Source organism: Leguminivora glycinivorella, chromosome 5 (assembly GCF_023078275.1).
Source record: "Leguminivora glycinivorella isolate SPB_JAAS2020 chromosome 5, LegGlyc_1.1, whole genome shotgun sequence".
In the NCBI taxonomy this organism is placed as follows: Eukaryota; Metazoa; Arthropoda; class Insecta; order Lepidoptera; family Tortricidae; genus Leguminivora; species Leguminivora glycinivorella.
In genome coordinates, this window is record NC_062975.1 from 8,744,465 (window position 1) to 8,758,160 (window position 13,696).

Here is a 13,696-nt window from a genome sequence, read left to right on the forward strand (position 1 = left end):
CAAACGCGCCAACCATTTTTGCTCAGGGTACCTACTGCTTAATAATAATAACTAATTTTAAGCCATTATTTAGTACCTATTTACCTTACTTATCCAGGCAAGTAGTACCTATCGGATCCACTCATATAATCTCGTATCTCGGACATAAAGAAATTGGCGATCGACTGTGTTGGTAGGTAGGTAGATGCAGGATTACTTGTAGGTGATCTTCTCATCAAATCATTTATTATACCTATGTACCTATCAGTGGCGGCTGGTGAAAATTTCTGCTAGGCAACACCAAAGCAAAATAAACCTGCCTTAACATTAGGTACTTTACTAGTAATCAATTTTAGGCAAGCCGGTGGAGTTGTGGACAAGATCTTTAATCGGCTTGTATGGACCAAAGTGAAAAAAAAACAACTCCAAGATATGCTGGTACCTATTACGATCAATACAATATCTTATCTCATTACTTTATCTAAGCTAAGGCATGCCTACTGAGCCTTCCAATTTCAAAATACGTCATCACAACGTTGTCTCTTTGTCTTTTATAAAATTTCTTGGTATCTTTTCTCATAGGGTAACCTATATCTATTATCATCAAAATCGAACCACACAATTAAATTCGCACGTCATAAACAATACCCTAAATAAAATTCCCACTGGGCAATCATTTGTAATAGGAGTAACGCAACACCTCGCTATAAAAAGCGCAATCATTCTGTCGTGTGCCATTTCAATTGTAAACTCTTCGGGTATCCATTACATTATAAATTTGACCTATTTCAACGTAACTGTTCAGTGACCAGCGAAAAAATATATTAGGGGTGGTGATTGTGATTTAAACGGGCGGCGGAGCGAGGGCGGCACGTCATCCATCATACGCTTTACATATGTTTGAATAAAGCTCGTGGGAAAAGGATTTCCTCTCAGAAGTCAAGCGACATTCTGCAACAGCGTAGGGTGACCGTGAGCGGGCGGTTTGGGACGAGTCCTAATTGTACGCGGGGATTCTGTGACTTGTGTTACGTATTTGTTTAAGTTATTAACCTGTCACTGCAATGTCACAATTTTGATTTCTTTCAACCCCTTTTTGCCAAGAGTGGCACTGAAACTTGAGTAGTTCATGTGTTTTGCCTGCCCCTTTGCGGGATAGAGGCGTGATTACATGTATGTATACTTATTTATTAACCTTTAGGCAGTTTTAACCAATTTGTAGCTTATTGCTGGCCTTGTTTCATCTTTATAATTGCAGAGCTAGGCATCATGCATATTTGCAAAGTACATATGTGTTACAACGTTCGATTTCTTTTAGGTTAAACAGGTTTCGGTTTACGGAAATACTACCTGAAGTAAACCTTGCTTTAGTTCTCTTCTAAATTGTATTGTTTGCATACACTTTATACCTACTCTATTATTTTATAATAATAAGTAAGTATCCATCATCTTTAGAGCGATCCAACCGGTAAAGCTCTATCAAATTTGTGTTTTCGTTTTGCAAATTGCGTGTCCCGTCCTGTGTCCCACAACCCGCTCGCTGCGTGGTGCCCCCACACTACAAATAGCGGATTAGGGCAGTTTGGCAAACAAGGCGTCGCCCGCGCCCTTACGGCTAATGCCGTATTAATGTCTATTAGACGCCGCCATTGTTCGCCGCGATTTATTCAGATTAAACTAATGCGACGCGTACGCGCGACTTTCGCACGATTATGCGACGACAAGTCGAGTGCGTTGATTGCCTTTTTGACAGACGGTTATTGTGTGATGAGTGTTTGTTTTTACTACAGTAGCTTGTTTGTTTGATACATCGATACAATATTGGAGATAGAAAATGAATAAAAATATGACAGATTCTTATAGGTACCTACATACCCCCGCATCTATCTTCAAACTACTTAGCAACATTAAACATATTGATCATTCAATTAACTACATACGAGACCAAATGAAACGAATTTAAAGTTAAGAAAAATACCTTGTAGATAACAAACCTTATTATGATACTAAGTAAGTAAATTTTAGGCAAGACAGAATAGTAAATATTTACGATCAAGGCTTGTAATAAAGGTTCGAAAGCTAGCTGGTGATGAATTAAAACACGGCCGAAGGTAGTGTTTTAAATCTTCAAACTACTTTTCGCATGTGTATCGTGCGATTTTTCAGTACCTATTGATGACTTTCATGAGACCAATCATATATAAATGAACCACTTAACTAGTGCGAAAAAAAAACACCATCTGTAGATAAAGTACTCCCTTCGGTCGTTAATTTATCGCCATGATTCGAACTTCCTTTTTCGCTTGTATCGTAGACGTTTTTCAGTACCTTCAGATGGCCCTCCGAAGTTTCGACCTGACAAATAATGAACCACTTCTCGCACTAGTGCGTAAAAAAACACCATCTGTACTGAAAAGTAAATTATACTTTACCTACACGTTATACGATAATTAAAAAGTTGATCATCAACTTTAAAGCGCCTCCACACTTCGCGAGGGCGCTTAAGGATTTTTATGAATAAGGCCGTAGTTCGACATTAATTTAGAAGAAAGTGGTCAAGATATAAAATTCTGATGTTACATAAGAGAGGAATCTGCATAACAATAACAACAATAGAAACCGCAAGATAAGACCGTGAAAAAATGTTAACAGCCGCACATGAAACATACAATACCGGAGAGGAAATTTAGATTAGCTGAAGCGATCCATTTCCCTTTATGCTTTTAAACAATGGTTGACATGTACAAACCTACGTATACGCCTGTTTCAAAAGGCAAAATTGTAAAATCTCATTTTGTTTAGCTGCGTAACAAATCCATTGAATGTTCCTGGCGGATTCACGCGAGCGTGAAAAGATAAAGTGGTGAAACAAAAGCCAAATTAGCTAAATATTGTTACTCCGCTACTCGAATTGCCTGTTCCTGTTGCCTTCCCATAACTACGCTATTGCAATGCTTTTTGAATCTGAGTTTATGTCATATACCTATGTAATGAAACATACAGACTTTGGTACCTATGTACCTACTTAATTAAATACCTAATGTTGGTTTGATTTTGACCCTGAAACGTCATTTGTTGGGACTGGACCACGACTGGACACTGGGCTATTAAGGGTAAACTGGGTATAAGAGAGATATATGCAAGGCTAAGAACAAACTGTTTTAATTTTATTTTTTCAAGAAAGTACCTACCTAATTGCATGAATCAACGGTATCGTAAGAGTTTTGAATGATTCACGGTTATTTTTTAGACCATTTAGACTTATATTGACCGGGATATAGACCGTGAGTACCTTTTTGATCAATTTTCTTTTCCGTGATCATGATGCATGCAACTGCGTCGAAATATCGGGAGCTCGACAAAAATCAAAAAGGTAATCACGGTCTATATACTCTATATCCCGGTCAATATAAGTATTATAAGTCTAATGAAAATAACCGTGAATTATTCAAAACTCTTACGACACCGTTGATTCATGCAATTAGGTAGGTACTAGGTACTTTCTTGAAAAAATAAAATTAAAACAGTTTTTGTATCGTGTCGTTATCATTATATTATGTAATTACCTTACCTACTTATTTTTCATCGCTTATCCAGCTCAAAAGAATCAGTTCAAATTGAGAGCAATAAATTGACCGAAGCAAGCTCCAACCTTGCCCTGGAGGGCTGCACAAGGCCACTACCATAGATGTTATCTGAAGAAACTCGATAAAATAGGGTAAGTAAGCTTATCATCACACCAGCACGCGCCGCCACCCCGACTGTATGCTTTATTATGGTTAGAGGACCCATACGATTACTAGTCTGAATGTTCTTCTCCGCCGTATCATTCAAAAAATACTGGGTAACTATGACTACATGGACCAGATAAGCCAAAAAAACTTATTTTACATTTTAATGGTAATCTCAAAATAAAATAGGAAAATGTTGACAAGATAGGTGATGTAGTTTTCATTAGGTACTTGCTCATTAGATTTCTGATACCTGTAAAGAGTAAGTTCTGTAGGTATATTCCTTTTGACGGCATTATGTTGATTTCTGATACCGATCATTTGAAAGAGGCGCGTTCCTAGCACACATTCTAAGCTCGTGTAGTGAACGCGTTCTGCTTGTATGGTGAAATATGACAGGTCGACTGTTCGCGTTTTTGATTAACTGTCAGCAGTGCCTTATCGGCGGGGAGCAGGAGTTAGTGACAATGAGTGACAACAGAGCTACCAAACAACCGTTAGTAAGTTTGTATGCCATGGAACTATGGAATCGTGCCTATATTACGAATATTACGATACAAGTGCGGAAAAGAGGAAATTAGAAACAAAAGTATGGCCTGTGTCAAAACTTAAACGGGCCAAATGTACCCACTGAAAGCGTCGTACGATACACGTGCGTAGAGGGAATTCGACCTTTTTTCCGCGCTTATACTAATTATTTCGTGAACATAAATAGTATTATGATCATATCACGTTGAATCAAGAAACAGGACAATTATTCCCAAAACACTGGTAAAACCTTTAAAGTTCTTGGCTGCAGTGTAAGTACACTGTAGGTAGAGATAGTAGGTACATGTCGTTGTCGCACCGACACAACGTATCGATTCCTACTTCTCCCGCGTCATGCCACAAAGCGATCTCATTACCGCCGTTTCACTTTACACTTCCTGCTCATTCGTGTGCAATCTGTAGTGCAAATCCGTTAATCTTATTTGGCGGTAGTCGCACGTGGCGCCACGTGCCGCCAAATCGAACTAATCTAAAAGCCGTACGCGTCGCGTAGCACAGCGCGTGCGCCGACGCGATAACGCCAAGAAACGCCATTCATTCCCGCTCTTTTGTCGTGAACAATCACTTATTTATTTATGATATTTGCTGCTATTCAACCTGCCACCCTCGTGAGTTAATGCCCACTTAGATCGGAGCTTTGGAAGTTTGTACCTACTAGGTATTTTAGTTACATAATAACAACCCCTCACGGTGCTCATTATTATTTACTGCTATTAAGATTATGTGCCGTAGCCTTAGCAGTGAATAAAAATAATACTTTCAATTTATAGGTGTCACCAATATCATAACTATTACAAATATCAAATCGATAGCATAAGAAGTTCTCGACATGTTTTCGAGATATTTAAAAGTAATGTGACAGACAGACAGAGTTCCAGTATAAGGGTTCCTTTTGTACCTTGTTGGTACGGAACCCAAAGTGCGTTTTCACATTATCCGATCCGATATCGGATGTAGGACCGATATCCCATATATACTCTGTCAAACAAGTCTGTCAGTAAATAAGAACAAAGAAAACTATATGCATCCTTTTCTTTAGGGTGCTAGAGAAAAGGATACCTATAGTTTTCTTTGTAGTTATTTACTGACAGACTTATTTGACAGAGTTTATTTAAGCCGCCATCTTTGATTTTTGCCTTTGAAATCCTTCCTACATCCGATATCGGGTCGGATAATTAGAAAACGCACTAAAACTGAGTCAAAATCGTGAAATTATAAAGTACCCCGGCGACTCAAATTAGACCGGGTTAGGCTTTTCTATAGCATACACCATAACACCACTACATCACTAGTACAGTCAGACCAAAAAGAGTAGATATTAAAAAGTGGCCACATCGTAGTGTCGTTCCGTTTTCTCACACCTACACAGACCATAAAATAAGAGCTCGGTGACATGTATCTTACTCACACCACACTATTACCATTTTTGTATGAGCGAATGAGACAATATTCCACAACTTCTTTCGTTTTCTCGAAGGTTGTCCCTAAATGCTGATGTCAAAACGGACCTGGGGTCCATTTATTATACGGCAAAATTAAATATACGTTTGTCATTTCACACTCGGTCTCCATCTTTGACAACTGTACATAGTCGTATTATATTGGTTCGAGTTTTTAGCGCGACTTCAATGGTCGTCTTGACGATATTTATTTATTTTGTGAGGATTTCTGATAGATCGTGGCAAAAATAGCTCAGTGTATATTTGTGATAGTTCCAAGTTTCATTTCTGACTATGGCTTGTGTGATCAAGTGTTGCAAATCACATTCAGGAAGAAAAGAAAACACGCAAGAGGTTATATCATTTCATCGGTAAGTTTCTTGAGTTTTTGATAATAAAATTATGACACTAAATAGTAAAAAAAAAGAATTGGGGTGGGGCCCCCATACATGTAACTGAGGGATGAAAATTTTTTTTTCGATGTACATACCCGTGTGGGGTATCAATGGAAAGGTCTTTTAAAATGATATAAAGTTTTCTAAAAAACATTTTTCTTAAAGTGAACGGTTTTTGAGATATCAGCTCTCAAAGTCGTAAAAAGTATGTCCCCCCCCCCTCTATTTTTATAACTACGGGGTATAAAATTCTAAAAAAAATAGAGGTGATGCATGCTAATTAACTCTTTCAACGATTTTTGGTTTGATCAAAGTATCTCTTATAGTTTTTGAGATAGGTTGATTTAACTGTAATTTTGTTTATTATATTTGCTGCTACGGAACCCTTTGTGCGCGAGCCCGACTCGCACTTGGCCGGTTTTTTTATTGATACGACCTGGCAGAAATATAAATGTACATATTAGTAGTTTATACAATTCAAATCTTATTCAATTCTGTATAGATTTTTGCATATTTTTTAGAAGTTTTCTCAAACTTGGAAAGGTTATGTTTTTTAGCATAGTGATGTGATGTGTTTTATCGACCTTGCAATAATAGCAGCGTTTTACCTTACAATAAAACGCATATTAAGCGAAGTACCTTATTTGAAGCCTATTTTATTATATTTAAACTATAGGCTTCAAATAAGGTACTTCGCTTAATATGCGTTTTATTGTAAGGTAAAACGCTGCTATTAAGCTTCCTACCGTTATTTGAAGCCTATTTTATTATATTTGAGAGAGCAATCCTGTTAACAGATGACGTAGCGGTTCACATATTAGCTGACAGTAGTCGCCATTATCCCCACCACCAGTTTTACCCTTCCAGTTTTATCCCCTCACCACCGGGCGGTGGCGCCTACGGGCGCCGTTTGCCTCATTGGTTCTCAAATTATAACCAAAACAAAGTTGCAATAAGTGTACAATTTACTAAAAAGGTTGCAATAATTATTTTAATTATGTACATTTTAAATAAAAACAGGGACATATCAGTATACATTGGAGTGTATAGGTGTTGGATTTTGCAACCTGAATGGTGAAGGTGATAAAATACATTAGTGAGTTAAACCTACCCTCCATGGGTGTAATAAAAGTAAAGTGGTGTATTGCAACGGAGTACTTTAGCCACTGGCGGCCTAAAAACTATAGGCTTCAAATAAGGTACTTCGCTTAATATGCGTTTTATTGTAAGGTAAAACGCTGCTATTAAGCTTCCTACCGTTATTTGAAGCCTATTTTATTATATTTGAGACCTGTCTGTGACCGCCTGGTGGCCAGCATAACGCCAATGTGATTAATTCCTCATCATTAGTGAAACTGGTGGAAACAACTAGTGCACTTAATAATCTGCGTGTGTGGGTGAATCATTTCAATTCAACCAACTAAGTGGAATCTGCAGTGATACATGTTACTATTTTTGTGAATACTGTATTTTTAATAAATCAGTGTGAATCAAGTTATAAGATTAAATCTTATTTCTAAAAGCGAGTTCATATTTTTATTTCATTTCACCCATCAAATCATAATTTTCGGTATTGTCTGTTTCTATTAATTTCAGGATCCTTTATCATTATGCATCGATCTACTTCGCAAAAAGAAAGTGAAATCTTGTTGAGGCATTACAAGCCACAATGCTATTTGTCTTTACCACAGCAAAGCATATATGTTAGATCTATAGATCTCAGTATAACTAAGGCATAATACTGTTTAGGTTACGTTACAGACACAAAATTATCTTCATGGCTTATTCCTTTGTATTAATATTTATTTGAAAGTTCTTATAGTCTTTATGAGGAATCAAGTGCACTTATACAACATTTTACAAAAACAACGGGATCTCCCTTGAAGATATATAAAATCGACTACAATATTTCCTTACTTTGTTGTTAGCATATAATGGCTAAACAATGTCAAGTGTGTACGTACAAATTTGAACAAAGGTGATCATTGCGTGATGTCACAGTATGTACATGCATTGTATTTCCAGGCCGATTTAAGTTGGCATATACGAACAAAAGACGAATTTCATGTGCCCACCTAAAGGTGAATAATAGTAGTATACAGAGCGCAGCTATTTAGGCAATAAATTATCTTTTAATTTATAAGATTTTCGTTTCAGTCCATTTTTAATATGTACCACCCTATAAGTGGTTTCATTTTGTTGTACATATACGTATTTGCAATTAGTTGGGTTGATATGGTAAGCAGCACTACCTTTGCTAATAAGTTGTAGTATAGCTAGAAAAACACTGGTTTTCACTTATCATTGTAATATATAAGTACCAACTATATCTGCTGGATACCCATTATGGTAAGATAAATAAATAACTTGGACTAAAAATAGTTCCAAAATAGATTTTAGCATTGATTTGGCCCCATAAATTAGTTATGTCACAGGCGCATAGCTCTAATATTAGTACATTTTATGTATTTTAGACGAGTAGCCAAGCAAGACACTAAATAATCATCATAACTTATTTTTGTCAAAAACAAGGGAAGAATGTAGGCAGATTCGGCGATCAGTTCTTGTTGAACATTGGTAATATTCTTGCAGCAATAACCTTCGCGGTTATTTGCCTGAATGAAGCTCCCAGAATAATCAGTGTTTGATACTAAAAATCTTAAAGAGCCGTCTTTTAGCGTTAGGAGCAGATTCAAGCTAATGAAGAGGTACATGTTGTATGTACATTCTTCTAACGTCACATTTAGGATTACGGGGCATCCCTTTTCTCGAAAAGTACTTTGGCCTCCTTCTTACCCAGAGAGCGGGTTTCTGTGGGATGTTAGACAAGTTGTCTAGGAAATCTAGAAGGTTCTTGATTTGGAATCGATATCAATCATTTGATTTAAAAGCCTTGTATAGCATGGCTTATTGTCGTTCGGACAGGTACCGTACAGATAAATTTTATTCATCTCTGATCATATCATACCCTATGTGGGTCATAGGTATTTACATACGGTAAACATCCAAATTGTTCTTATATATATTATACGTGGAAGGTTAAAGAATTCCAACGTTATATTCACATACAGCGGGGTACAACCTTATATATTATTATGTCCACAGAAGGAAGTGCAGTGTCTAACTCATAGGAAATTAATAAAGGGTTAAAGATCTGAGTCTTTGATGACGTGAATTTGATAGTCAACACAAATTGTCAGGTTTTTGCAAGCCAATTACTCAGTTCCAGTATAGATTACCACAATCTTAGATATAGGAACAATTTGGTTATTTATCACTTTTACCAGGCAAGCTGGATTACGAAGATTACACCCACTAATCCAACCTTTATTTAATGAGGAACTAGGCTCATCCCGTTCCACGTGACTTGTATTCAAAGTCATTGATTTGGTGCTGGCACAGAATATATAAAAGTACAAGTACAGAAGGCTCACTGTCAACAACCTGTCAATGGACTGCATACGACATTGAGTTCTATTGCGCAGCGACAAGGTCGTCAAACTTTATGAGCCGCGAACTCGCGGCCGCCGGAATGTATGGAAGAAATGCGGAGTGAGCCGCCCCTGGTGCTGGTTTCAGCGCTAGTGCGAGCTTCACGCTGCTAGCGGAGCCGGCAATACATATGTGGTTGAAAGGAGCCATTGACCGGTAAGTTCGCTTAGCTAGTCGCTGGCGGCTGAATAGGTTAGGTTAGGTTAGATATTTCATGAATATGATGATTTGTATTTGAAATGTATATTTACTTAATAGCATGCGTTTTCGTGGTAGTAGCCCGATACGCAATAATACACAGTATATGACTTGTGGTTGCTTTGCGGAAGCATATATTTATGTTATTGTAATATGGCCAGACGCTTAATTAACCACTTTGCGGGTCTTCCCTATACGCAGGGGCTATGCTAATATTCTGTCATTCCAATTTAAGTATATGTACTGCCGAAGCAAATACTACTTGCATTATCAAAGCACTTGTTTAGCGATATGTAACAGGCTAATACATATGTTTTATCATATCTTGCTTACCTACTTAAACCCTGCACAAACAGTTTAAGAATGCTGTTTACATTAATTTAAGAATATCCGGTTCCTGATAGTTCTAGCAGAGAGCTGAGTTGTAAGTTTAACACGCCCTGCGGAGGCTATAGCCGTGACGGCCAAAATCTCTTCAGAGATTATGTTTCGTTGGCTGAATATTCACAATATATTCATAATATTCACACGCCTTACGCAGGCAAATTATGAATATTATGGAATGGCAGATAAAATTTTATAAAAAGGCAAGTTCTATGATCACGCTACATTGCGCAGGCCAGGACGGGCTTGCTATATTATTGGTAATTCATTACACTAGATAGATAGTTTTCTTTTATTTCGTCTGCTAGTGTAGCAGTCAAATAACAAAAAATAACAAACAAAGGCCTTGCGCAGGCTTGTTATTTGTTGGGTAAGTAGAAATACTTACACGTCTTGCGCAGACGGAAGTACGACTAGTACGAGTAATTAAGATTAGATACATAGGCTTGGCGGAAACTTTCCTATTTACACGGATTTCCCGCTAACATTTGCCCAGCCTCGCAAATGGTCTCAATGGATATCCCAAGCAACAATGTTATTATAATGATGTCTCTTTACGCCTTGCGCAAGCGGAAATTATTAGAGTAGGTATTCGAATAAAAAACAAATTTCGGGTCTTTTCTTTGTAACGCCAAATCTAGGATATGAGCTGATACAAATACTGCATAGTCAACACATCTGCTTGCGCAGCAGAATAATAATAAATTTATTGCACAACAACTTGTGTACTTAAATCAGCAGACAGCTACTTACTATTTATTTATAAATCCTATTTGGATAGAAGCAAAAGATCAATAGTGACTCTCCTGTATGTGGTAATTTACAACAGAGTAGGTACCTACTTTAAATAATAATGGTTATTCTGGTAAATCTGAGACCTCACACTATAGACATAGGGTGAAATAGCCATTTTTTAGACATAGAAAAGCATGTATATCACATTACAATTTTATATCACATACGGGGGTTTCACTCAAAATCTTTTACTTTAGCTAGAGTAGCAAACTTCCAGTAAGTCTATTATTATTATTAGTACCGGAATTTTATTCAACGCTTACACTTAGAACGATGCATCAATAGTAGGCACTCTTTAATTAAGAATGAAGAAAATAGCATAATAGACCGGACCCCAATAGGGAATCCAATATGACACTAGAACCTTTACAAGTTGATACAACAAGGTTTTAAACGTGTCCTAGGTTTTATCTACTTAATCGTTAATGAATTGCATCTTAGCTTCTTGCGAGACTATCAAAATTTTGAAAGCAATCACTGTTACACGCCATAGCCTGCATAGTAATAATAATAATACTGGGGATATGCACGGAAAATATCAGGTCATAAAAATTTAAGCGTCCCTCACAAAATAGTAATCAAGTATCCTAATAGGATGCACTTTATCCTTGCGCAGGCTTGTGCAAAAAGTTTAATTACTTAGCAACCGTTAAGAACGTAAACTTTGCATCAAACAGACATTTCTGCAAAATATGCTCATTCAGGAATGAGACCGCGACCATTTAACAACTTATAAATTATGACGACAAAGATGCGCCTTTCTTTTTTATAACTAACGAACAATTTATGAAATCGTGGTCTTATTTAAACTGTCTCAATTCTCAATGACCTGATCCGTGCTTATGGCGAACCGATTCCCTGTAAATAAAGTAAAACAAATGCTCGTCGCTTACTTACCGCGACGCCTTCGCTGCGCTCGAAATGTCAGCTTATCTAAAAATATTGCGACGGACAAGGAATGTCCGTCACGTTTTATTATTTATAATCGAACGGTAAAACCGTTAAAATATGAAATATTTTGTAAAATATTACATATTTTTTATTTACAAAAAATTCTAAGAATCTCAGAAATTCTAAGAATTTTTTGTAGTGAACCGTACGCTCCGAAGAACAGAACGCCAATGAGGCAAACCAAGCCCCCCTAATGGCCCCTGTACACACATGGCCAACGGTTCCACCAGCCCTTTGTGAAACCCCTTGGCCAAGATAAGAGCCGCTGTTTACACATTGGCGAACCAATCACTTGGCATTGGCTCTTCATGAAAGATGGACGTGGAATGAAAAAATCTAGGAAATTCTTGGTCATAGACGTTGTCAGAAAAAAAATATTAAAAAATAATAACCCCGTAGTAAAATTAAATTATTTGCAATATTAACAATTTTTTGAATATTCTGATAAGAACATTTATCTTTTTTAGGAAATACATTAAACATTTGCAAGGTTATTTTATTTCCTAAAATCTACACTATTATTGGCATAGATAAACTTATTATTTTCGTAAATATATCACTACTGTCCTCTCTGACGGCTGACGACCAACTGAATGAAGCGCCAACGTGTAAACGCAGTTGGCCATTGGCGCCAAAGATCCTTTGATGTGTGGACAAAAAACCGACACGAATCGGTTGGCCGGCAAGCGCAAGCGCCAACTGCCAACTTACGGCCAAGTAGCCCTCTACACACATGGCCAAGGGGGTTGGTGGAACTGTTGGCCATGTGTGTACAGCGGCCATAATAAAAATTCGTGTAAAATGCATATACTCATCCTTGACTTCCTTATGACTTAGATAATGTATTGAAAAAGGATGGATATATGCTAGTTATTTCTCTTTTTGGTAGGTGGTCCCTGGTTTTGTGTTAGCTAGGGATGTTACTTTGTCGATTCAATTATCGATAAAATATGCACTTACTTACGTTCTCACCTTAAACATAATATAAACGTTAAATATATAAAAGTAACGAAAACATACAATATTAATATAAACATTTCATTTGCATTATTATGTGGCTTTTTGGCTATGAAAGTCATATATTCATACATTCTTGCCTTCTTGGCTAACCGTACCTACTGATTGCAAATAAATGGTTTGTTTATGTACTTACCTACATAAACGGTCACTTCTCTTCTCTTACCAAGTCCTAATATTACATTATCATACCTATATCTCTGATCATAGGTCTGTATGCCTCCCTTTTTCTGTAACGTGAATAAAAAGGACGGCATGTTGTCTATGACTATATTTCTATGATAGTGTAATATCGGCCTAAATAGTTTGTAAAAAATAGAAGATGGGAGATACGAGTATAAAACAAATAAATACATTCTTCTCTTCTCCTAACGCAAAGACCAAGTAATTTAATTCGTGTAGCATCCCTGTATTAATTTCTAGTCCACCACTCAAGAATCTACTTATACTTACCTCAATAATATTTTCTCTATCAAATAGAAAATAAAACAAAACGGCAGTGTAGGTACCAAAATTTATTATTTCAATAGTTTCACCTATTTTTAGTTTCTTTTTAATAATGTTTGAGAATTTCTGGAAAACTAAAAAATACTATAAGTTTAATTCACTAGAAATGTTACATTACCATTTACCCAGTCTGTGATACCTGATCATCATTAATCATTTTTATGTCCTTTTCAATGCAAGAATGTCAATAGAGTTAATGTCGGGACGTCGATAAAAATGACACATCACTAGTACAAAAACATAACCTAAAAACAGTTTG